The following is a 24,982-nucleotide window of genomic DNA, read 5'->3' as shown; positions in this document are numbered from 1 at the left end:
CCATAATCATCCTTCTTGCCAGGGTTCTGTCCAGCATGGCTCAAGCATTTAGGAACATGGTGCCTGCTCTGGCCTCCATCACACTTACCTCCTTTCTCCTGATCTTTGGGTACTGGCCTCTCTCCTCACCAAATCCTTCACTAATGTCTGGTCCTCGTGTTAGCCTCTAAGCATCAAGTCCAGAGGGGTCATCTGTATTCTTTTAATCTCAGTCACAAATTTCAGGTTCACTGGCTCACTCATACTTCATCTCTTAGTCCACAGCTCTGTTTGCTACTTCAAAACTACCTTGAAGACCAGGAGTTTGGGATGCTATTGTGAGCCACACTCTCATATCAGACTTAAACATCCCACCCTGACGTTTTGTAACTTGCTGGTCCTGTACCGTGATGATACAAAGAACTTCTCTACAGGGCTTTTACCCAGGAAACAGCCAGAATGGGAAGTACAGTAGCAATAGTCTTGCTCTTGGATTCACCTCAAGCCACCTTCAAGGCTCAGCCTTGATGCATCAAGGTAGGACACTGGATCTCCTCCCTGAACCCATGGCAAGATAAGCTCTATCACACCTCCTCCAACTCATGACATCTTAACTTCGATAAAACATGAAATTTCCAATCTGTTGCTTCTAGTATAACTATTACATCTTGTGTCTTACATTGCTAGGGCTCCCATAAACTGTCTTAAACAACAGAAAGTTACTGCCAACAGTTCTGGAAAAACTGTAGTTTACAGTTCATAGAAAAAGCAAGAGAATTCCAGAAAAACATCCACTTCTGCTTTATTGACTACGCCAAAGGCTTTGAATGTGTGGATCACAACAAACTGTGGAAAATCCTTTAAGAGGTGGGAATACCAGACCACTCACTTGTCTCCTGAGAAATGTGTATGCAGGTCAAGAGGCAACAGTTAGAACCAGACATGGAAAAACAGACTGGTTCCAGATTGGGAAAGGAGTACATCAAGGCTGTATATTGTCACCCAGCTTATTTAACTTATGTGTATAGTACATTATGCGAAATGCCGGGCTGGATGAAGCACAAGCTGGAATCAAGATTGCTGGGAGAAATATCAATAACCTCAGATATGCAGATGACACCACCCTTATGGCAGAAAGCAAAGAAGAACTGAAGAGCCTCTTGATGAAAGTGAAAGAGGAGAGTGAAAAAGTTGGCTTAACATTCAACATTCAAAAAACGAAGATCATGGCATCCAGTCCCATCATTTCACGGCAAATAGATGGGGAAACAATGGAAACAGTGACAGACTTTATTTTTGAGGGGCTCCAAAATCACTGCAGATGGTGACTGCAGCCATGAAATTAAAAGACACTTGCTCCTTGGAAGAAAAGCTATGACCAACCTAGATAGCATATTAAAAAGCAGAAACATTATTTTGCTGACAAATGTCTGTCTAGTCAGACCTATGGTTTTTCCAGTAGTCATGTATGGATGTGAGAGTTGGACTGTAAAGAAAGCTGAGCGCCAAAGAATTGATGCTTTTGAACTGTGTTGCTGGAGAAGACTCTTGAGAGTCTTTTGGACTGCAAGGAGATCAAACCAGTCAATCCTAACGGAAATCAGTCCTGAATATTCATTGGAAGGACTGATGCTGAAGCTGAAACTCCGATACTTTGGCCACCTTATGCAAAGAACTGACTCATTGGGAAAGACCCTGATGCTGGGAAAGATTGAAGGCAGGAGGAGAAGGGGATGACAGAGGATGAAATGGTTGGATGGCATCACCGACTCGATGGACATGAGTTTGAGCAAGCTCAGAGAGTTGGTGATGGAAGGGAAGCCTGGCGTGCTACACTCCATAGGGTTGCAAAGAGTCAGACACGACTGAGCGACTTAACTGTACAGTTATGGAAGCTAAAGCTCAAGATTAAGGTATCAGTGAGGGGGGTTCCTTCTGAGGAATTAGGAAGAGACCTGTTTCAGCCTCTCTCTTTGGCTTATAGATGGCCATATTTCTATGTCCCTTCACATCACCTTCCTTCTATGAGCATCTCTGTATCCAAATTTCTCCTTTTATAAAGACACCAGGCTTATTGGGTTAGAGCCAATCCTAAAGATCTCTTTTTAACTTGAATACTTCCATAAATACTCTATTTCCAGATAAGGTTATATTCTCAGGTACTAGGGGTTAAGACATATGAATTTTGGAGGGATATAATTTAAACCATAACACCGTGATTCCTTCAAAGATTTGCTTTTGATGTTCAAATGCCAACACTTACAAATCAGAAGTCATTATGAATTTACATTTATTTATTTATAAATCTCAATAGGATCTCTGATTGTCTCTTTATCCTTACATTCCTGCTATAACAATCCAAAGTTAAAGTCACTCAGTCATGTTCGACTCTTTGAGACTCCATGTACTATACAGTCCATGGAATCCTCCAGGCCAGAACACTGGAGTGGGTAGCCGTTCCCTCCTTCAGGGGATCTTCCCAACCCAGAGATCGAACCCAGGTCTCCCATGTCGCAGGAGGATTCTTTACCAGCTGAGCCACCAGGGAAGCCCAAGAATACTGGAGCAGGTAGCCTATCCCTTCTCCAGGGGATCTTTCCAAACCCAGCAATCGAATCAGGGTCTTCTGCATTGCAGGTGGATTCTTTACCAGCTGAGCTACCAGAGAAGCCCCATAACAATCCAAGTGCTTCCCAAACAATAAATTAATAACAGAATAAGCAGGGCATAGGAAAACTTTAAGGGGTGGGGAGAAAAGAAATCTCTATTAATATTTCAAAATTTTCCCCAACTTCATTAAATCAGGCCAGGTGCCAAATTCACCGGGTCAAACCCACAACAATCTGCTGCTTCCAGGGACTGCTTTATGCGCTGCTCAAAATTCTTGACAGAAGTGCTTCTTAACAGCAGAGGAGTGGAAAGACACCCCAAGAATGCTGAAGAAATAACCCAAAGCAGCTTTACTCACGCAAAAAATTTTTGTATCTTCAGTTTAATCTTTAAATGCCATTGAAATTTTATGTTGCCCTCCAGAGTATTCTTCAGCTCATATGTGGCAATCGTTTTTACAAGGAAGAAGAACACAAAACTATTTTCCCTCAAAGTTTCAAGTGACATCCAGGAAGATGTGCCCAGTTTATCCTATGATTCCATGTGCCCCTGGCTTAATGCCCCATGTTTGAAAAGCACAGCTTTCAGTGGAGGAAATAGGAAGTTCCACAGATAAAGGGGTTTTGTTTGTTTCCAGGCGAGAGGGAGCTTCATGCTGGTACTGCCAGGAAGCCAGTCCTTTTCCACCAAAGGACAGCACTTCCTGAAGAGCAGATACATGTTCCTCCCCAGCCAGGGGAAGAGTCTGCGAGGTGAAGAGAAAAAGGCCAGCCACAAAATTAACAATGGAGCTGCTCTTGAGCAAGGATGAGTACATGACAGGGGAAGAATGGGACCAACCAGGGGACAGAGGGGCCAGGGGCAAATGGGGTAAGAGTTCAGGGAGGAGAAGAAAAACCAAAGCCCAGCACAAAGCAAAGAAGTCAGCAGAGTGTGCAAAGCATACGCAAGAAGGCAGAAAGGGCACAGGAAGAAGGGTTGAGTAGATTAGACTTTGTGGCAAAGGTCAGCAAAGTCTGAAATGGTACTGGGACAGCAGAGCACAGATACAGCTGAGCCAAGCAAAAACATCGTCGGCCTAAGCTTCAGAGAGTACCCAGAACTGCTACGAAGAAACAACTTCCTTGGGAATTCCCTAGAAGTCCAGTGGTTAGGACTCCAAGCTTTGACTGCCTGCCAAGGGCATGGGTTCAATCCCTGGTTGGGGAACTAAGATCCCACAAGTTGCCGGGTGGAGTGAGGGACAATTTCCTCTACTGTGTGTCCAGTGGCGCTATTCTGTCTTATTTCCATTAGCTTGTTGTCTTGTGACATCTACTTGAGTGAAGATTCTGGGCACTGATGATGCTGAAGTTGCCAGGTGGTTTCCAAAATTAAATTCTATGAATCAGTGCTAAGTCTAAGTTTGAAAATTACTCAACCAACCCTTGAATTAATGTTAAGTCCGTGAGAAGCACTGTCCTTCACATTCAGTAAGTTAAGAAATGATTCCTTGTTGGTTTTCATTTGCATCTCTTGGATTATTCAGCAAGCGCTTTGAGTATGTTCCAAGCTGGGATCCTATATACTCTTGTCCTAAAAAGTCCCATTCCACAGATTTCATCTTTCCCTGCTTTGCTTGTACACAGATGTGACAGAAAAGACATCTATGACTGCCAAATCGGTGTCGGCCTCTGAAGGTCCATGGCAGCTCCCCCCACTAAAATCAGCAAATCAGGACAAAAAGTGAGACAGCCTCCACAGGCCATACTTAAGGAAATCCCTGGGATCATGGCCAATTACATCAAAACCTAACAGCACCAAATGAAAGCAAAGAAATAAAACTGAACCTCTTCTATTTATAATGGAAACAATTCTCAGTTCTCAGACTCAGGTGTGTAAGGAATGAAACTTTACTGTTCTCTAATAATCTGATGTACTTTGAAATTCTCCATTTGGTAATTGTATGCAATTCAAAGTCTCTGCCCAACCCCATCTTCCTAGGGTAATGTCCAAATTCCATGGCCTTCCTTATTGTGTGCCAAGGTGCCAGAGGCAGAGAGGCTCCTGGTCCTGCAACTTATCCCCCACTCCTGTCTGCCTACAAAGGGTGGGATCACTGGTCCTCTCTGGGTACCATGGAGACCTTCTGCCCTAACCACAGGGCTTTCTCTGCCACTATCTAAGCCAGCCTTCAAGCCTTCCATGCCCCTTTAGGAGCACTTTCCCCTGTGCTGAGCAAGGGCCCTGGGAAGTGCTGGGGGGCTTCTCTGCCTCCCTAAGACTTAAAGCCATTTCTACTTGAGTCCTCCAAGGCCACATTGGTGATGGGAACTAGCGTCATAACTCCACTCCAGGCTTTGCCTAAACACAGGGGCATGGGTTTCCACTGCACTCTGGTTCCCCAGGCTTGTGAGCATCTAGTACTCACTGTCCTTTAGGACTCATCCTAGATGCATGGCACAGACTGCCTCCTCAAGGGCCATCAACATCGTCCTCTACTCCTCCCTCTCCAACATCCCCACCCCTCAGCAAGGGCATAATTACCCCACTAGGAGGGGGGATGTCTGAGGAGCACTTCTCTTACTCATCAGGCATCCTTCGAAATCTGTTGTCTATGTGCTGAGTTCTTTGGTGACCCCAAGAGGACCAGGCTTTGGAAAAGCAAGAGTCAGGTACTGATTTCTAAATTCCACTATGTCACTTGTCCCCTGAGGCAATGAATGTGAAATGCCCTAGCCGCCTAGACAGGGGGATGTGCCATGACTAAGAGGAACCAGAGGGACAAAAACCTCAGTGAATCACTTGAAATAGTATCCTGCCATCTTCCCCATCGTCCTTCAGCTGTCCACATGGCTAGGGCTCTGTCTGCTTTCCTTTGATGCTCTGTCCCTTTTGAACGTCTCCCATTCAAAGTCCTTAGTGAAAGCATCAAAATAATTAGATGTTGTAATTGCTGTTTGCACAGGGACTAGAGGAAAGGGCAAAGCAGGCTTTTGGCTAGTCATGCAGGGGTAAAACAGCGGGAACAGTTCAAGGAACAGCAAGCAATCGAACATGGTTAAGAAGTGTGGGGGCAAGTATCTCCTTTATGCTTTAAAAAAAGACTGTATTTGTACATGGACATACATACTTGAGCAAAGCTACAGAAAAAGATCTTGAGAGGGCAGCGGAATTGGGAAGGGAACTTCCATGCTTTTTCTCTGTATGCTTTATTTTCTTTACATTATTTCCATAGAGAAAGAATCTGTGTTCTGTAGAAAAATGAAAAGCAGGATGCATGTGGAAGATGAGTAGCAGATAAAGATGGATAGACAGCCAGGAAAGATGAAAAAAATGCCTTCACAAGGCGTTTGATCATTATTGTGAAGCTAGGAAAATACAGACAGAATTTGAGGGCCCTAATTAGTATCTTTTGATTATTAAATCAACACACACTTACTAGGGGATTTGGAAAATTCAAAGAAATACGAAAATAATTAGTAATCTCATCCCCAAGAAATAGCCAATGTTGATGACATTTTGGTATATTTTCTGCCAAATTGAATACATGTACTTAAATATTTTTACTTTTATGGGGTCATTCTGTATAAATAATTATTTTGCTCTTGTATGACTTTTATTTACATTATTTACTGCTTACAGAAATATTATGCTCATCATTATTAAAAAACTCAGATACCTTAGAAAGTGAAATTTCCCATAATCTCACTATCAGAGTTAATATTTTGGTGTAGATTTTCCCAGACTTTTCCAATGAAATAGACATTTATTGAAACAGGAATACACTGCACAAATGTTCACCAACTTACTCTTTCCATTTCACAATCAATCTCCCCTAGTCATCTGATTTCTTCAGTTGATAGAGATCAACCTCAGTTTTCCTACCAGACATAGTATGTTTTATTACATGGGATGTATCTTATTTAACTAGTGCCCATTGATAGACATTTAAAACATTTCCAGGTTTAACTATTACAAAAAATGCTTTAGTTAATATTTTTATATGTATGTATGTGTGTACATATGGATAAATATATATATATATATAATTCCATGCAGTTATTAAAATATTTTCTAAGATAAAATTTCTAGAAATGAATTGTTAGGTCAAATAGGAAGCACATTTTAAATGTTAAAGGGTGTTATCAAACTCCTCGAAAAATGCTACAGAAATAGACAGTTCCAGTAACAGAGTAGGAGAGTACCCTTTAGCCAAATGTCAGCAACACTCGCTATTATCAATCTTTTAATATTTAATATGATTGGCAACACATATTATTATTTTACAAATGCTTTCCTCAGGCTGACACTTACTTTGGGTATTATTATAATTTTAATTTTGCTTTACAAAGAAAACTTTACTTGTATGCAGCCCAATTTATGGTTCCAAGATTTAAAAATGTTCACCTATTTTTAATTGTATAACTTTTGTTTTATATTTAAATATTGAATCTAGCTACAATTTCCTTCAGTTTAAGAAATGAAGCAAAGATCCAGGTTGCTTTCAGCAAAAATTTTAATGCAATACAAGATACATACAGTGAAGTATGCAACACATAAATGTACAGGTTGATGAATTTTAACAAGTAAACTCCCCCATGTACCACACCATCCTGTTCAAGAGACGGAACACAATCCACACCTCAGAAGTCCCTTCATTTCTCCTTCCAGTCATTATCACCTCTGGGCAGCCACTATCATGGTTTATATACTCAGATATTAGTTCTGCCTGTTTGGGTGTCGGGCTTCTTTTTCTCAGCATTATACTTGTGAGATTCATCGAGTTTTTACATGTAGCTTAGATTACTTTTTCTAATTTCTACATATATGGCTAGAGTATGAATATATTATTATTTATTTATCCTTTCTACAGTCTTTGGGCATTTGGCTTGCTTCTAGTTTGAGGCTATTGTGAATAATATGAATGCTATGAACATTCTTATACATGTTTTTGGTAATCATATATATATATATATATATATATATATACATTTTTGTTGGGTACATAGCTGCTGCTACTAAGTCACTTCAGTCGTGTCCGACTCTGTGCGACCCCATAGACGGCAGCCCACCAGGCTCCACAGTCCCTGGGATTCTCCAGGCAAGAACACTGGAGTGGGTTGCCATTTCCTTCTCCAATGCATGCAAGTGAAATATGAAAGTGAAGTTGCTCAGTCGTGTCCGACTCATAGCGACCCTATGGACTGCAGTCTACCAGGCTCCTCTGTCCATGGGATTTTCCAGGCAAGAGTACTGGAGTGGGTTGCCATTGTCTTCTCCGGGGTACACAGCTAGGAATGAAATTTAGGGTAGGGTATAGAGTGTTCAGCCTTAGTATATACTACCAAACAGTTTTCCAAAGTAATTGTATCAGTTTACACTCCTACCAAGAATGTTCCTGTTGTTTGGTCACTAAGTTGTGCCCGACTCTTTGTGACTGCGGCATGCTAGGCTTCCTGTCCTTCATTATGTCCTGGAGCTTGCTCAAATTCATGTCCATTCAGTCAGTGATGCTATCTAACTATCTCATTCTCTGCTATACTCTACGCTGTTTGCCTTCAATCTTTCCCAGCATCAGAGTCTTTTACAGTGAGTTGGCTCATTGCATCAGGTGGCCAAAATATTTGAGCTTCAGCATCAGTCCTTCTAACGAATATTCAGGGTTGATTTCCTTTAGGATTGACTGCTTTGATCTCCTAGCTGTCTAAGGCTTTCTCAAGAGTCTTCTCCAGCACCACAGTTCAAAAGCATCAATTCTTCGGCACTCAGTCTTCTTTATGGTCCAACTCTCACATCTGTACACGACTACTGGAAAAACCATAGCTTTGCTTTTACAGACCTTGGTCAGCAAAGTGATGTCTTTGCTTTTTAACCCACTGTCTAGGTTTGTCACAGCTCCCCTTCCAAGGAGCAAGCGTCTTTTAATTTCATGGTTATAGCCACCATCTGCAGTGATTTTGGAACCCAAGAAAATAAAACCTGTCACTGCTTCCACTTTTCCCCCTTTTATTTGCCATGAAGTGATGGGACAGGCTGCCATGATCTTAGTTTTTGGAATGTTGAGTTTTATACCACCTTTTCACTCTCCTCTTTCACCCTCATCAAGAAGCTGTTTAGTTCCTCTTCACTTTCTGCCATTAGAGTGGAAAAAGGAATAGCAAATCACTCCAGTATTCTTACCACAAGAACCCCATGAACAGTATGAAAAGGCACTAACAATATATGAGATTCCAATTATTCCACATTCTTTTCAACACTTGGTATTGCCTGACTTTTTAATTTTAGCCATTTTGGTGGATACTAAGAGATACTTACTGTAGCTTTAATTTACATTTCATTGAGAATTACTGATGTCGGGTACTTTTTATTGACCATTTGAACATCTGCTGTGTAAAGTTTTTTGTCCATTTTTCAATTTAGTCTGGATTACTTGCCTTTCTCCTATTGATTTGTAGTTCTTTGCAGTATCTTCCACTCTGTGGCTTGTTCTTTCATTCTCTAATGATGTCTTTTGATGATGAGTTCTTAATTTCAGTCTAATCTAGTTTATCAATATTTTCCTTTATAGGTAGTGTTTTGGTGTCTTATTCAGGAGATGTTTGTCCATTCTAAGGTTGCAGACATTCTTTTACATTTTCTTCTAAGAGCTTTATTACCTTACTACCATATTTAGATCTACAATGAATCTGGAATTGAATTCTATGAATGGTTTGAAGAAGGGGATCAAGATTCATTTTTCCTACATGGCTATTAAATTTGAACCAGCACCACTTATTGAAAACATATCCTTTCTCTACTACATTTTGGCATCACCTTTGTTGTAAATCAGTGAGCACATGAGAATTTCTTCCTAAACCCTCTACCATGTTCCATTGTGCCGTTTGTCTATTCTGGTATATACATCACAGTCTTAATTACTATAGCTTTATAATTAGTCTACATATCTGACAGTTCTCTCAACTTTGTTCTTTTCCTTCATGTTTGTTTTGGCCCCTTTCCTTTTCACACAAATTTTATAATCAGTTTGTCAATGCCCATTTTAAAAGCCTACTGGAATTTTGAATGGTGCATGTAATTTATAGATTGAGTTGAATAAAACTGGCATCTTTACAACATTGAGTCATCCATTCTATGAACATGGTATATCTCTACATTTCTTTAAGTCTCATTTAATTTCTCTCAATATGTCTTCTTGTATTCAGTGTAGAGATCTTGTACATCATTATTACATTTATTCCTATAAATGTGATGTGTGTGTGGGGATAAGTGGTATCATTTTTTAATTTTCACTTTCTATTTTTGTTACTAAAACATAGAGGATAATTCATTTTTATATATTGACCTCATATTCAGCAGCCTTGTAAATTTACTTATAAATTCTAAGAGTTTACCTTTGGTTTTTCTAAATACACAGTTATGTTACTCCTAATAATCACAGTTTTATTTCTTACTTTCCAATGCCTCTTATTTCTTTCTCCGCCCATGCTGCAATAGCTAGGACTTTTAATGCAAAATTAAATAAAAGTGGTGATAGCAGATATCCCAGGGAGAAAACCTTCAACATTTCACCCTGGGATACTCCAACTTCAGAAAATGGGAAGAGAGGATCTATAACAAAGAAAACAGAGGAGCATCCAGTGGGGTGAAATTCTCATGTGTATTCTGAGCCTGTTTCTGAATTCTCCACTCTGTTCTCCTGATCTTTTTGTCTGTTCCTGTGTCGGTTTTCATTCTTTTAATTCCAAATAACAGACAACCCAACTCAAATTTACATCAGCAACGAAAGAAAAACCAAGTGTGACTTCAATAATATCTGCTATGCTCTCCCCCATGGGGGCCTCATCCTTGGTTTCATGTAATAATGACAGAGTTGGAGTCCCATGAGCAGGAAAAGAGTGAATTCTGCTGGGCACAGAATCCACAGATGTCCACCACAATTACAATTCCTCTGGAACACCAAAGGGGTTTACTTACTTTACCTATGGATACACTTTCAATAACTAGTAAAGATTTTAAGTTAACATCACTATGGTTCTTTTAAAAAAAAATTTCCAGCTATTCACTCATATTTATTCTGAAAGAATCTATACTTCTAATCTGTCTCCTCCCATTCTTGTCATAGAGGCCTGCTTCCCCAAAGCACCTTAAATTTTTCTTGCCTACAAGCATGCTTCATCCTCATCCCTCCTTTAGAATATCTCCTTTTCTCTTTTCCTAACCATAAGTTGCTGCTGCTGCTGCTGCTGCTGCTAAGTCGCTTCAGTCGTGTCCGACTCTGTGCGACCCCATAGACGGCAGCCCACCAGGCTCCCCCGTCCCTGGGATTCTCCAGGCAAGAACACTGGAGTGGGCTGCCATTTCCTTCTCCAATGCATGAAAGTGAAAAGTTAAAGTGAAGTCGCTCAGTCGTGTCCGACTCCTAGCGACCACATAGACTGCAGCCTACTAGGCTCCTCCGTCCATGGGATTTTCCAGGCAAGAGTACTGGAGTGGGTGACCCTCCATCAATACACAGATCAAATCTCCCCCCCTCCATGATATCTTTCTCAATTACCACATCTGGAATTGTTATCTCTGTCTTCCTATGTACTTAATAGCATAAAAAACATTTTTTTAATGATCCAGATTTGTCAAGTATCTTTTCCTATTTGTCAGTCTCCCAACTAGACTATAAATCATCCAGGAGGAAATCCTTATTTTCATATTTCTATATAAGCTTCTCAGCAATCTGCCCAACCCTAAACACATAGTTTCTACACTGAATATTTTTAAACTATGGGCTAGTTAAGCTATCACACCTATCTTTTCTCCTCTTCCTTTCAAAAGAATGAAGAGCAGTAGAAGAAAGTAATAAATAATGCATGCGGTTTATGATGTGGATTCTGCTCTGTAGGTGAACCTCATCATTTGGGAATGGTTGTAGGTACTTAGTACATTGCACCCTGGATGTTGAAGTTTTGGTTTTAAATACCATGCAAGGTGCTGGAGTATAGTGATGAATAATATAGACATAGTGCCTGTCCTCATAAAGCTCAAAAATTTCTTTTCCAGTGCTGTAATTAATTATTACATTCTTTTCATAATAGTTTTAATTAAAATAAATTCTTACTTTTAATCTAATCAATTTTCTTAATCCTTTCTTAAATATAATGCTCTTTGCATCTTATTTAAGAAGTCCTTCCCATGCAGAGATTATGAAGGCATTCTCTTGTTTATCAAAATGTTTATAGTTTTTCCTATCATGTTTAATTTTTTAAATATCTTTGAAATTTATTTTTACATATTGTATACAGTGATAGTAAGATTGTGTTTTTCCATATGCATATCCATGGGTCGAGTACCATTTACCGGAAAATTCAATGCTAACCTGTAATGTGTACTTCGCAATACACAAAACGTCTATAAATGCACAGTTTTGTTTCTGGGCACCCTATTTTGTGCTAATTGTTAAGCTACCTTTGAATCAACTCCACTGTTTCAATATTACTACAGCTTTATAATAAGACTTGATATCCATAGAGCAAGTCCTCTGACCTAGTTCTTCTTCAAAATGTTTTAGTTATGATTGCAGATATTTCTATTGCTCCTTATAGTTCTGTCATCCTTTTCTTTATATATTATGCTATGCTATTAGCATATATTTAATATTTCAAACTGATATTTTTCCTAGTAAAAATAACTTTTTATCCCTAGTGATGTTTTTAACATAATATCTGGTTCACCTGACACTGTGCTTATTGTTTGACAGTATACATTTTACCATTCTTTCCCTTTCATTCTTTGTGTAGTTTTAAGTTACAGATAAGTCTTTCTCAACTAGCTGGGATATCATACACTCTGTTTCCATTCTTTCCCTGGTTATTCTAGAAAATGCAACATACATTGTCAACTTATCAGTCTAAGAATAATTATTAATCTTTACTCTCCTTAAAGGAAATATCAGGATCTTAGAATGCTTTCTTAACTTATATGCCGTGGTTGTCGTATGTTCAATTTTCTATATTTTAATGTATGCTGCTGCTGCTGCTGCTGCTAAGTCGCTTCAGTCGTGTCCAACTCTGTGCGACCCCATAGACGACAGCCCACCAGGCTACCCCATCCCTGGGATTCTCCAGGCAAGAACACTGGAGTGGGTTGCCATTGCCTTCTCCAATGCATGAAAGTGAAAAGTGAAAGGGAAGTCGCTCAGTCGTGTCCGACTCCTAGCGACCCCATGGACTGCAGCCTACCAGGCTCCTCCATCCATGGGATTTTCCAGGCAAGAGTACTGGAGTGGGGTGCCATTGCCTTCTCCGATTTTAATGCATAAGGTATTAAAATTCTATTTTATATTTCATTTTTCTTATGTTTACCTACATATTTACCTCTTTACTATCTCTCATCTTTTACCACTGGAATCACTTTCCTTCCGCCTAAAGGAAAAAAATCAGTGAAGTTTGTGGGAGGCAAACTCATAAAGTGGTAGCAAACTACATTTTCTTTACATAGAAATGTCTTTATACTGTCATCTTCTTGAAAGATAGTTTCTCTGCATAGAATCCTAGGTTGTCAGCTACTTCATTACAGAAAACATTTCACTGCTTTCTTTCTTCCATTGATGGGAAGTGTGTAATTTTTCATTGCTGGAAAATTACTCTTTTCAAGGCAAATTGTCTTTTTCTCTGGATATTTTTAGAATTTTCTCTTTGCCTTTGGTGCTCTTCTTGTGAACTTTTGGCTTGATATATTTTATTAATTCTGGAGAAACGTCAGTCATTATCTCCTCAAATAGTTGCTTCTGATCCATTCACCCTTTCCTTTTGGAACTTCAATTAAAAGTACATTAGAACTCCTTGCTTTAACCTCCAAGTCTCTTTTTTAATTTTATTGAAGTATAGTTGATTTATCCTCTAGACGTCTGTGACTTCTCTTCCACATTTTCTGTCTTTTTGTCTCCCTATGCAGCATTTCGGAGAAGGCAATGGCACCCCACTCCAGTACTCTTGCCTGAAAAATCCCATGGATGGAGGAGCCTGGTAGGCTACAGGCCATGGGGTCGCTAAGGGTCAGACACGACTGAGCGACTTCACTTTCACTTTTCACTTTCATGCATTGGAGAAGGCAATGGCAACCCACTCCAGTGTTCTTGCCTGGAGAATCCCAGGGATGGGGGAGCCTGGTGGGATGCCGTCTATGGGGTCGCACAGGGTCGGACACGACTGAAGCGACTTAGCAGCAGCAGCAGCATGCAGCATTTTGGGTAATTTCTTATAATATAGCATCCAATTCACTATCTCTCTTTGCTTTGATCTAATATGTTGTCTAATGGTAATCCATTCAGTGTTTAGATTTTAGTTTTGTATTTCTATTTCCAGAAGTTCAATTTGGTCTTTTTCTAACCTGTTAAGTAACTCTTAACTGTTAGTCATTCTCTGAAGACATTTATAAGTTTGCCTTAATTATTATGGACATAATAAGCATAGTTATTTATTTGTCCCTGATAATTCAATACATAAAACATTTATGAGACTTTTTGTTCACTCATCATGTTTTGTGTCTGACTGTTACTGCTCACTGGCCCTGGAAAACTAGAAAGATTACTTCCTTTACAGAAGATTCATCTTCTGCCAGGTTAGGGGAGGGGAGGGGAAGGGAGCACTAGCAACCTGGAACTATCTTAAAGCTAATTCACGGTTTGAAGTTCTCTGAATCAAGGTGATATAAAACCATCCTCAAAATCTGTACAAAGGCCAGCCAATGACTGCAACCTACCTTTTCTTTTTCCTCTCACTCTTCTCAGTACCTGAGCACCTTCCCTGTTGTCACTTAGGATGGGGAGACATGGTTTTACTTCTGATTCACCTTTACCCTGAATAGTTCCAGCTTTGTTTGGAGACAATCTCCTATGAGACTATCCACCTTGAGCAACCCCTGAACTCTGAGCGCTAAATTCCTTGTCTTCAAGGCTGCCAAAACCAAAGCCCATATTTATTAGGATCAACAAATCTTCTAAGGATAAAAGCTACTTAAGTGCTCTAGTGATGTGTACATCTCTCTCTATGATTTCACTTGATCATAGATTTTGGCCTGACAGTTCTTTTTTCTCTTCTCAGCTCTTGAGAGTTTTTGACTTAATTTTAAATTTTAAAAAATATCTCCAACATTTTAATATTTTTCAAAGGGAACTGTGGTCCAAATAACCTTAACTATCATTATCAGAAACAAACGTCTACCATTTCCTTTCTTCATGATCACTGAATTTGTTTTTCTTAACAGCTACAGTATTTGCATGAGGTTCCTCTTGGCAGGAGAGGGGAGGATGACCAGGATACCCTTTCAAATTTCCTGTTTTCACAACCCAAAGGCTCTCTTCTTCCTTGCTACCATAGAGACAGAATACTTCCTACAGATATGGCTACTTTCCTATGTGATTCTGTAACAATCATTCTTCCTTTTCCTCTTTGAATCAAACTATGTCAGGAGACTCCTTCTACCAGCTATACATCCAGTTTCCACAAAAATTACTGCAAGCAAGGGATATAGCTTTTACACATCATGGTACACTTTTCACCTTAAAGAATGTGATGTTTATGGTACTTATTAAGATCTGGTCTTTGTTGCTGCTCTCTCTCTCCGTCTCTGTACTGCCTTCTTTCACTTCTTCCCACCTGGCTTCCCCCTGATCTCATCTATTTGGGACAGTCTTTACACACATTTTGAAGTCTATAGAATAAATTTCTCTCCTAGTTGAGCTGGAAATGGAGTTTGCAAGATTTTCATTATTACTTTTTCACCTTTCTTGTTGTTTTTGAATGTTTTCAAGGGAGAGAGGGGAAAACGCTAACTACTGCAATAATGTTTATACTCAAAGGTCGGAATCATCTTGATATCTCGTGCTGCTGCTAAGTCGCTTCAGTCGTGTCCAACTCTGTGTGATCCCATAGACGGCAGCCCACCAGGCTCCGCTGTCCCTGGGATTCTCCAGGCAAGAATACTGGAGTGGGTTGCCATTTCCTTCTCCAGTGCATGAAAGTGAAAAGTGAAAGTGAAGCCGCTCATCATGTCTGACTCTTAGCAACCCCATGGACTGTAGCCTACCAGGCTCCTCCGTCCATGGGATTTTGCAGGCAAGAGTACTGGAGTGGGGTGCCATTGCCTTCTCCAACCTGTATCTCATACCTAGTACAAAAATACATCATTAAGTCCTGTCAACTCAATCTTTGAGATATATTCATAACTTGTTCACTTTGACCTCCTTCATCTCTACCCTAGTCCAAGTCACCACTGTATTTTATCTGGTTTATTGCATAGCCTCCTAACTAGCTGTCCTACATACACCTTAGCTGCTTTGTAGTCTATTCTCCATAAGGTATTTACATTTTTAAATTTTTTAATTGAAGTATAGTTGATTCACAATGTTGCATTAGTTTCAGGTATCCATCAAAGTGATTTGGTTATACTGAGAATACATATATGCCCTATTTCAGATTCTTTTTTCATTGTAGGTTATTATAAAATATTGAATTTAGTTGCCTGTGTATACAGTCCTTGTTTACCTATTTTCTATATGGCAGTTTGTATCTGCTAATCCCAAATTCCTAATTTATCCCACCCCTCATTCTGTTTCCCTTTGGTAACCCTAAGTTTATTTTCTATGTTTATGAGTCTGTTTATGTTTTATAAATAAATTCATGCATATTATTTTTTAAACTCCATATATAAGAGATATCAAATGGTATTCATCTTTCTCTGTCTGACTTCATTCATTTAGTATGATAATCTCTAGGTCCATCCATGTTGCTGCAAATGGCATTATTTCATTCTTTTTTAGGACTAATATTCCATTGTATATCTATATACCAAATCTTCTTTATCCATTCATCTGCCGGACATTTAGGTTGCTTCCATGTCTTGGCCACTATAAATAGCAACATTTACATTTTTTAAGACATAAGCCAAATCATGCCACCTATCCTCAAAATCTTCCAATGGCTTCCTATCTCACTAGAATAAAATTCAAAGTATTTAACATAGCTGTGAGGCCCTAATCCCCTCTCTCCCTTCTCTCCTCTCCCACTGTTGTTGCATTCCAGCCACAATATCCTCCTTGCTGTTCTCCAAACAGGTCAAGCATATATCTACCTCAGGACCTTTGCACTTGCTAAACTGCTACAACCTTAGTTTCCTCATGGTTCACTCCTTCTCACTTCTTTCACATCTCTGCTCAAATATAACTTTGTCAGGAGGTCTTCCTTGAACAACTGCTCTCACACATCCACTCCATGTCTCCTTACCCAGTTTATTTCTCTTCTTGGCACTTATCACCACCTTATTTTTCTTATACTTACTTGCTTTTTTGTTTGGAGTTGTTTTCTACAACCAAAATATAAGCTCTATGGAAAGAGGGCCTCTGTCTGTTTTTGTTCACTGATGTATCACAAGCATGTAAACAGTACCTGGAGCCATAGTAAGCACCCAATAAATGCCACTGAATGAATGTTATGGCTACAAAGGAACCTAACTGCAAGAAGTACAGTGAAAGCAGAAATTGCGCAGCTCCTCCATCTTTGCTGCCACACTGTCTCTCATTACTTGCCGTCCAGCTTCTCTGCTCATCAGCCACCTCCAACATCCTCATTTTCAGCCTGAGTCTACAAGTCTTTCCCACCTGACGTTCCTCAGCTCAGTGTCTAAATCCCAAATATCTGACTGGTCTGCCTTAGTCCAAGAACCCAACCAGAATCCAATTAACCACTGTTGAGGGACAGATAGGGGGTGGGGGGGTAGACATGTCTATTCACATGCCAAGTACAGTCACCTTCTCCAAACTCTCTAAAAATGGGAAAAATGCTGGCGATCTTTAATTCAGATGCAGAACAAGCCTCCACTAACACATCCCTGACATCGGCAGAGAGAATGTACGTGAATTCTACTGATACAAGGGTGCCTCTAACAAGTGCCTTCAGAGTCCTGCTAGTAACATAAGTGAGTGAAGAGGGCAAGGTGGTAAAGATGGCAAACTCAGGAGTCTCTGCTATATCCAAAGAGGTGCAGCTACTAGAACTAACTCCTGCCAAGGAGGAATGTGGGTCTGGAGTTGCCAGATCTTCTGATGGTTCAAGAGAAGCCAAGAAATTTGGAAATTTGGAAACTGTAGTGTGAAATCTCCCACTTTAAAAATGATGACAACTAATCCAATTTTTGAAAAACAAAACACCGTGCAGACCAAATAAAACACATCTGCTGATCAAATTTGGCTCAGGGCTACTCATGAGCAATTCTGTTTTATATAGTCATCTCAAAAATAGGACACAGGTAATTTATCACACTCAAGAGCAATGTTTCCTGAGGGGTTCAGTGTGAAGATTTCATTAGCTGGAGTAACCAGAACTCTTGGTCCCCTTTTACAGCACCTGCCCTATCTTCTCTGCCAGTCCTGATACAAATGCCCACCAACTTTTACCCATGAGAGACACGGCTTAGTGGAAAGAATTACAGCCTTGGAATAAAAAAATTGGGTTAAAACCCAGTGCTACCTCCTAGCTTTCCCTAACTTCTCTAAAATTCAGTTTCTTCATCTGCAACCTGAGAATACTAATTCCTACCTAGAAGCATTCTAAGGAATGAAATTAATATAAGCAAAGTGCCTGGTACATAATAGAGGCACAGAATAGGTAACTTTTATTAATAGAGTAGGAGCCAGTCTTCCCACAGAAGGTCATGATAGCTGAAAATATACAATTGTGATACAGGATGTTCACAAGCTCATACTACCTAAATCTTTTTGTGGGATAAGTAGAGGGAAAAGATGCATTTAATAAATAAAATGCGGATAAGAAATACAGTCATGCAAGGGCCCAGGTCTTCACACTAATGGAAATACTGGTGAACCTAGTCCAGAATGAATACATTTGTAGAAACCAGCACTAATTAAAATTCATAGACATCAATTATCTGATTATTCAAGAACTCTCCCAACTTTTGAAGCCAGGTTTTGTATGCATACTACAACACAACACTGAGTCAAGTAGATGCATGCCAATTCTCCAATGGCCTAAAAAATGTAATCCTGTAGTTCAAGGAGACATAACCAGGAGGAAAAAACCCTGCTGGCCAGGTGTAAAGGGCAGTGCTGACTCCATCTGGTGTGGGCTGCCAGGGGGCTGGAGCAGGACTGTCCAATATCTACCATCAAATGCAGGGGAGCAACTGCTACGGGAGGGAACCCAAAGCCATCAGGAGGAATGCCTCTCTCGCCCACGCTTTCCCGGAAGGAGCCAGGTGCAGGCGGGAGGGCCACACAGCACACACCTAAAGGGTCATGAAACAGGAAAGGGGTCATACTAAAATCAAACATGTAAATGAAGCTCACTGCAGGAACCGAGAGCACCCTGGACTGCAGAAATCAGAAACACCTTTCTCCTGGCAGGGGACTCTAAATAGATTTTTCCCTCCATGAGGTTTAAAAAGAGTTTTGTCTCTGATTGGCTGTGCTTCCCCACCAAGGAAACCTGACCTCCCCCATCCCAGATCTGCCTAGGCCTATTCCTATTCCTCAGGCCCTCATGGCTGTTATAATCATGCACGTCCATTATCAGCTTTCCTCCAGGGAGTACCAAGCACCAGAAAATCACTTATCTCCTTCACTGTCAAGCCTCCCCTGATAGGCAGGCCATCAGTAATTATTTAAGCTATTTTCCAGATTTAAAAGGTGGGGGTGGTGGGTAGTCTAACATGGGTGGAGTATAGATCAAGATAGACAGGAATTGACAATCACTGAAGCTGGGCATTGGGCAAATAGAAGCTCATTATACTCTTTTTTTCCATTTTGGGGTATGTTTCAAATTTTCCATAATATAAAAGTTTTGAAACAAAGGTTTCAGGAAAACACAGCTACAACCTGAAAACAAAATCAGGTGCTCAACCCTCTCCATTCTGTGTCTGGACACAGAAGAATCTGGAAAGTGTTCAGATCGACAGCCTCCAGGGTTCCTGCACTCCCAGGACAGAGATTGTATCTTCGAGGCATTACACTCAGTGTCCTCAACAAACCACCTTTGAAAAATTCCCTAGAACTTTTCAGAATTATTCTGGCAAGACCCAGCTTCCCTTCTTGGCCTATAAACCCTTGTGCCTCCACAAATTACCCTGACAACCTTGTCCCACTCCAAGGGCCTCTACTTCCTGTTCCAAACTACCGTGTTGAGCAATCCAGTTATTGAAATAGCTCCTGGGTGGCAGACGAGCGCCTGTTAAGCTGTTTCTCCCTCCTGCAAGTCAGAAGCAAGGGTGCTGTTATCACTTTCAAGGAGCCAAGGAACACTTCATATTTTCTTCTTCCTCTTCCTTCTAACCTCAATTTGCTCCTAATAAGAAATTGTTTTCATCATCTAAAGTGGAGTTTTTCAACCCCTACCCTACGAACATCTCAGCGTTTCCTGTTTGGGGGGCCAGCCTGTGCATTGTGGGGTATTCAGCAGCTTCCCTGGTCTCTGCCCACTGGATGCCCATAGCACGTACACTGTCCCCAGTTGCTACAACCAAAAATGTCTCAAGACATTGCCAAGAGTTCCTTAGGGGGCGAAATTGCCCCTGGTTGAAAACCACTGGTCTAAAAGATGGTGAAAAACCGAGATCAATAGTGTCCTGGCAAAAAAAAAAAATTGAGACATACAGTTTATTTCCACATACACTATTAGATAACATATTTCAATGTATATATTTATAACTAATAATATTGAAGAAATATCACATCCCAAGTCAGAAACACATAAAGGAACAAGAGAAAAATGAACTCATAACGCTTGCAACTATTTCTTCTGTCTTTGTGGCTTCCTGTGTAAATCTTATTTGTTTCCTCCAGATTATTCTGTTTTCGAGCCAATGCAGAAAACATTTCATGGCAAGTCCTCGCTGAAGTGCCACACCATCTGTGTTGGGAGGGGAAACTCCTAATGTCCCTCTGAGCACTCCCTGTGAGGTGTGCTGGCCTTTCAGCACATAGTCGACAGGTGTCACTGGAGAACAGAAGCCCCCAGAGAAGATTTCCCCAAGAAATCAGAAGAAAGCGCCCAGAATACATCCTCCCAGTAGAGCTTCAAATATCAATAGATTGCCATCATGGCCAAGAAGCAAAACAAAAGGCTAAGCAAGCAGCATGCGAGGTGACAACACCCAAGGGGAAGTACTACTCTATTTCTTCATTACACAGAGGGAGTTTCCCGTGGTACACTCCCCTCCTAAGAAGAAAGAAAATCTGCTCTCTGCTCTCTGTTCTGCACAGGCCCTTACACTAGTCAGTCTATTATTCAGCTTCAGAGGATTTACATACAAAGCTGTCTCTCCTAGCTCCACTCCCAATGGCCCCCTGACTCCAGGCAGATGTTAACATCTACCTCCTCTCTGATGCTATGGACAGGCAGGTGCTGGGCACAGGGGATGCTGTCTTTTGGGCTCCATTCCTCCCGCAATCCCACTTCACTGCTTGTCTCAGCCTGGATCCCCTCCATCCTAAATTCTGGCCAAGGCCTCCTAAATGATCTCCCTGGTTGAAAGTTTTCCTCCTAACCCAGGTTTCACATGGACAATGATCTTTCAAGGGCACAAGCCAGAAGGGACCAGAACCCTTCTGTGGTTTCTCGCTCCCTATCACTGGATACAATCCCAGCTTCTTTGGCACACATTTGCAAAGCACACCAAATGGATGGCCCAGGAGGTGTCCAAGCAGGAGCAGGATGAGCATTGAGTGAAACAGGTATGCGCCTGTGGGGGGTTCATCCACTGGATAGGTGGTGAAGGGAGGAAGGGAAGAGGGTGATAGATGCAAGGACCTTAAAGTTTCCTTTCAATCCTGACTTGCCAGGATGCTGGGAACTCCTGGATCTGCCATTCAGGTCCTGTCATCTGACCCCAAGCCTCCTGCAATGTGATACTAAATGATCATCCATGAATGCTCCTGAAGTAGTCCAGCACATGGTACCCCACTTCCATAAGATAACTTCTTTTCTGCTTGTCTTTTTTTTTAATTACAAAGGAATGGTTTTAGCGGTCACAGAATAAAACAGTACTGAAATATTTTAAGATGAAGTGTCTCAACGACTGCACTCCCGTGGTGAGTACTTGCAAGCATATGACACGTACCTTCCACTCCTTCTCCATAACACATACACACACACACGGGTACACACCCCACTCATTTGATACTTGATCTTATACTGGGCCTTAGGGAGGAAAAGATTTAATTCTTACATGCATTGACTCATCTCTCTAGCTCCCCTAGAGGCTAAGCCTGGTTAGTTCACCTGGTTCGATTGCAATTATCCCACCAATGAGGAAATGGGAGGCAGGGAGATCAGGTACCCGCCTCAAAATCACAGATTAGTTGGCAACAGAGTTAAGACCAGAATAAGAACTCCTATCCCAGTGTTCATTATTACACTATAAGTGCTCTTCTCCACATAGCGCAGAGCACATACAGGAAGTAGAAATGAATACTTGGGGAAAAAAATAACCTACAGAGGCAGGATAGCACAGCGGGTAAGTACTTGGGCTCTGAACTCAGGCTGCTCTCATTAGGATGCAGCAGTCATTCACTGGGGGCTCCCCTGGTGGCTCAGACAGGTGCAGGAACCCTGGAGGCTGTCGATCTGAGCACTTTCCAGATTCTTCTGTGTCCAGACACAGAATGGAGAGGGTTGAGCACCTGGTTTTGTTTTCAGGTTGTAGCTGTGTTCTCCTGAAACGTTTGTTTCAAAACTTTTATATTATGGAAAATTTGAAACATACCCCAAAATGGAAAAAAAGAGTATAATGAGCTTCTATTTGCCCAATGCTCAGCTTCAGTGATTGTCAATTCCTGTCTATCTTGACCTATACTCCACCCATGTTAGACTACCCCCCACCCACTCCCTCTGCAATGCAGCAGAACAGAGTTCAATTTCTGGGTCAGGAAGATCCTCTGGAGAAGGGAATGGCAATCCATTCCAATATTCTTGCCTGGAGAATTCCATGGACAGAGAAGCCTGGTGGGCTACAGTCTATGGGGTTGCAAAATTTACTTAACTATGTGACCTGAGTCAATCAACTGGGCTTCAATTTCATTGTCTGAAACTGGGGTAATAATAGTACCTCCCTTATAGGGTTGTTGTGAGAATTAGATAAGTTAATACCTATAAAGCACCCAAAACAATGCCTAGTACCCATACTAATAAAATCAGCATCATAGTTCCAACATAGCCCCCAAAATACAGTGAATATCATCTTTCTTAAAATTAAGTCTAGAAAGTCAAAATTAAATCTTGTTAACTTTGTTCCTTGTTCAAAAAGAAACCAGCATGGGGGAAAAACTCACATGCTATTAGTCCACAAAAATTTAAGTGACACAGTGACTGCAATCATTTCTACAAAGAGGAATGACCTCATAATGACCTCATAGATCAAATGCATTGTAATACCTACCGTGCCAAAGAATAAAAAACCTTAACAGCCTCTAGCAGTAATTATCTAAGTAAAGTGGGCTGCAAATCTGTTGGAGAATTGTTTTTGCCATGATAATATTTCGAGTAAATTGCTGCTTCTATACTAAAAGTACTGGTGTTGCAGAACTGGCATACTAATAGAAAGATTATTAAAGAAACACTATTAAAATGAATTAGGTATTATTAAAGATTCAACACTACAACAGTGCCTGATTACAAGAGATTTCAAGCTATATTGCTTAATGGGCAGATAAAAGTGCTAATTAAGCCCACTCTTAGAGGATGTCCCTAGCCAGGTCTACAAACCACAGGCAGTAAGAGGTCTAAGGACTAAATGAGGAACAAGTAACACCAGCCCAGTTGGATACAGTCCTACCAGGAAGATGGGGAGAGACAGAAAGAGCCAAGGTTTTCTGCACAGGAGAGGTAACCTGGTAAAGCACACAACCATCTAACTTTTTTGAATCTCAGAATTCTTGTTTGTTTTTTAACTGCTTTGTCAGCAACACTTCTAATTGCTCCTTTGCTTAAGTGAAGAGATCCAAATAACCCACCATAGATTGGCGACCCAATAATAAACAGTACAAGCAGGGAGAGGCAGAGAAAGCCTTGCTGTGATCACCAAAGCCTTCTCAGGCAACCAGAAGACACTGAATAGCTCTCATGGCAGCACCTCGGCCAAAAACATCTCTCACCTCAAACAGCCTAAAGATCTCAGTGGTTCTTAAAAGAGTTGCTAGACTAAAGGCATTAGCCATGCGTTTCAGGATCTATTTTGCTTTCCCACCTTGTTAATTAACTAATCAGGGATGGCAAAGCGCCTCACAAATATAAAGTGTCAGAGAAATGCTAAGTAAATTCACCTACATGTTCTATCAACGCTCAATTAGGAAAGGGGGAAGAGCTAGAGGCTCAGCTGTCCCCAGGATGCTGCAAGCCAAGGGCCAGCTAACGTGAAGGCGGAGAGACCCGTGCGCCCTGCAGCAGCCTCCAGCCCAGAGCAGGGCTCTCGGCAGGACTTCTGGAAAGGAAACCTGGACCAGGGCCACCCGGGGCAAAGGCAAAGCTGCTGGAGAGGCGCATCCTCGCCGTTCAGCCTCCATCTCCCCGCATCGCTCAGATGTCAACAAACCCGGACCACAAAGTGAAACTTTCCGGGCCCCCGCTGTCGCGCTGGGTGTCTGCCCTCTGCCTGGGAGCGCGGCGCGGGGACAGGTGTGGGGCCGAGGCTCAGGAAGGGACCCCTGCCCCCAGCCCCAGCGATTGTGTAATCGACCTGAGAAGGGAGTTCTCGGGACCAGCCCCACGCTGGGATGCGGAGGCGCGGCCCGGGGACCCGTCTGCAGGCGCGGCGCCGGGAGGTGTGAGGGGGATGGGGAGGACGGTCGTCCCGCCCCCCGGGACCGCCCCCGGGAGGCAAGGGGAGCCGCGGAGCTGACACAGCCCGGAGGGGGCGCCCGCGCGGCGGACCGCTGCCGAGCTTGGGGACGCGATGGCTCGGCAGTGCGGCCGGCCTTACCTGCGCGCCGGCCCGGCACGGTGGAAGGCGGTCGGGATGCCGAGGCGGCGGACGGCGGTCGGCAGCGCCGGCAGCCACCGGGCCACGGCATGTAAGGAACCGCGGCGGCAGCGGCGGGCGCGGGACTGACAGCCCCAGGCCCCGCCTCCAGGCCCCGGGCCCCGCCCCCTCCGCGGCCGCGCAGCCGGCCCCGCCTTCTCCGCCCACCGCCGGGGTCAAGCTCGGTCCACCGGCCGGGGGGGGCGGGGACCCTCGCTTCCGATTGGTCCGGGAAGTAACCGCCCCGCCCACTCCCCCGCCCCACCCTTGGCCGCGAAGCGGCGCGTGCGCAGTGGCTACGATGGGCAACGCATAGCGCTGAGTGCTGGCGTAGTTGGTCCGCCACCTCATGTGCTGGGCATCTTATTTTATCCGGCACTACTAGGAGCCGTGGGTA

At 42.1% G+C, this 24,982-nt stretch overlaps 1 long non-coding RNA gene across 1 annotated transcript in view; it reads right to left on the bottom strand.

Annotated features, from left to right (window-relative positions):
• The window catches only part of LOC145506873 (uncharacterized), a 45,223-nt gene extending 20,534 nt beyond the window's left edge, over positions 1–24,689 (bottom strand). Inside the window, exon 1 of the long non-coding RNA XR_014054408.1 lies at positions 24,547–24,689. This is a non-coding gene — a long non-coding RNA (uncharacterized LOC145506873). The remainder of the gene's footprint in view (positions 1–24,546) is intronic.
• Positions 24,690–24,982: the final 293 nt, after the last annotated feature.

This window comes from Giraffa tippelskirchi, chromosome 5 (assembly GCF_054371585.1).
Source record: "Giraffa tippelskirchi isolate mGirTip1 chromosome 5, T2T-mGirTip1v1.2.pri, whole genome shotgun sequence".
Taxonomy (NCBI): domain Eukaryota; kingdom Metazoa; phylum Chordata; class Mammalia; order Artiodactyla; family Giraffidae; genus Giraffa; species Giraffa tippelskirchi.
The sequence above is the reverse complement of the archived record's forward strand: the minus strand, read 5'-3'. Positions and strand labels throughout refer to the sequence as shown.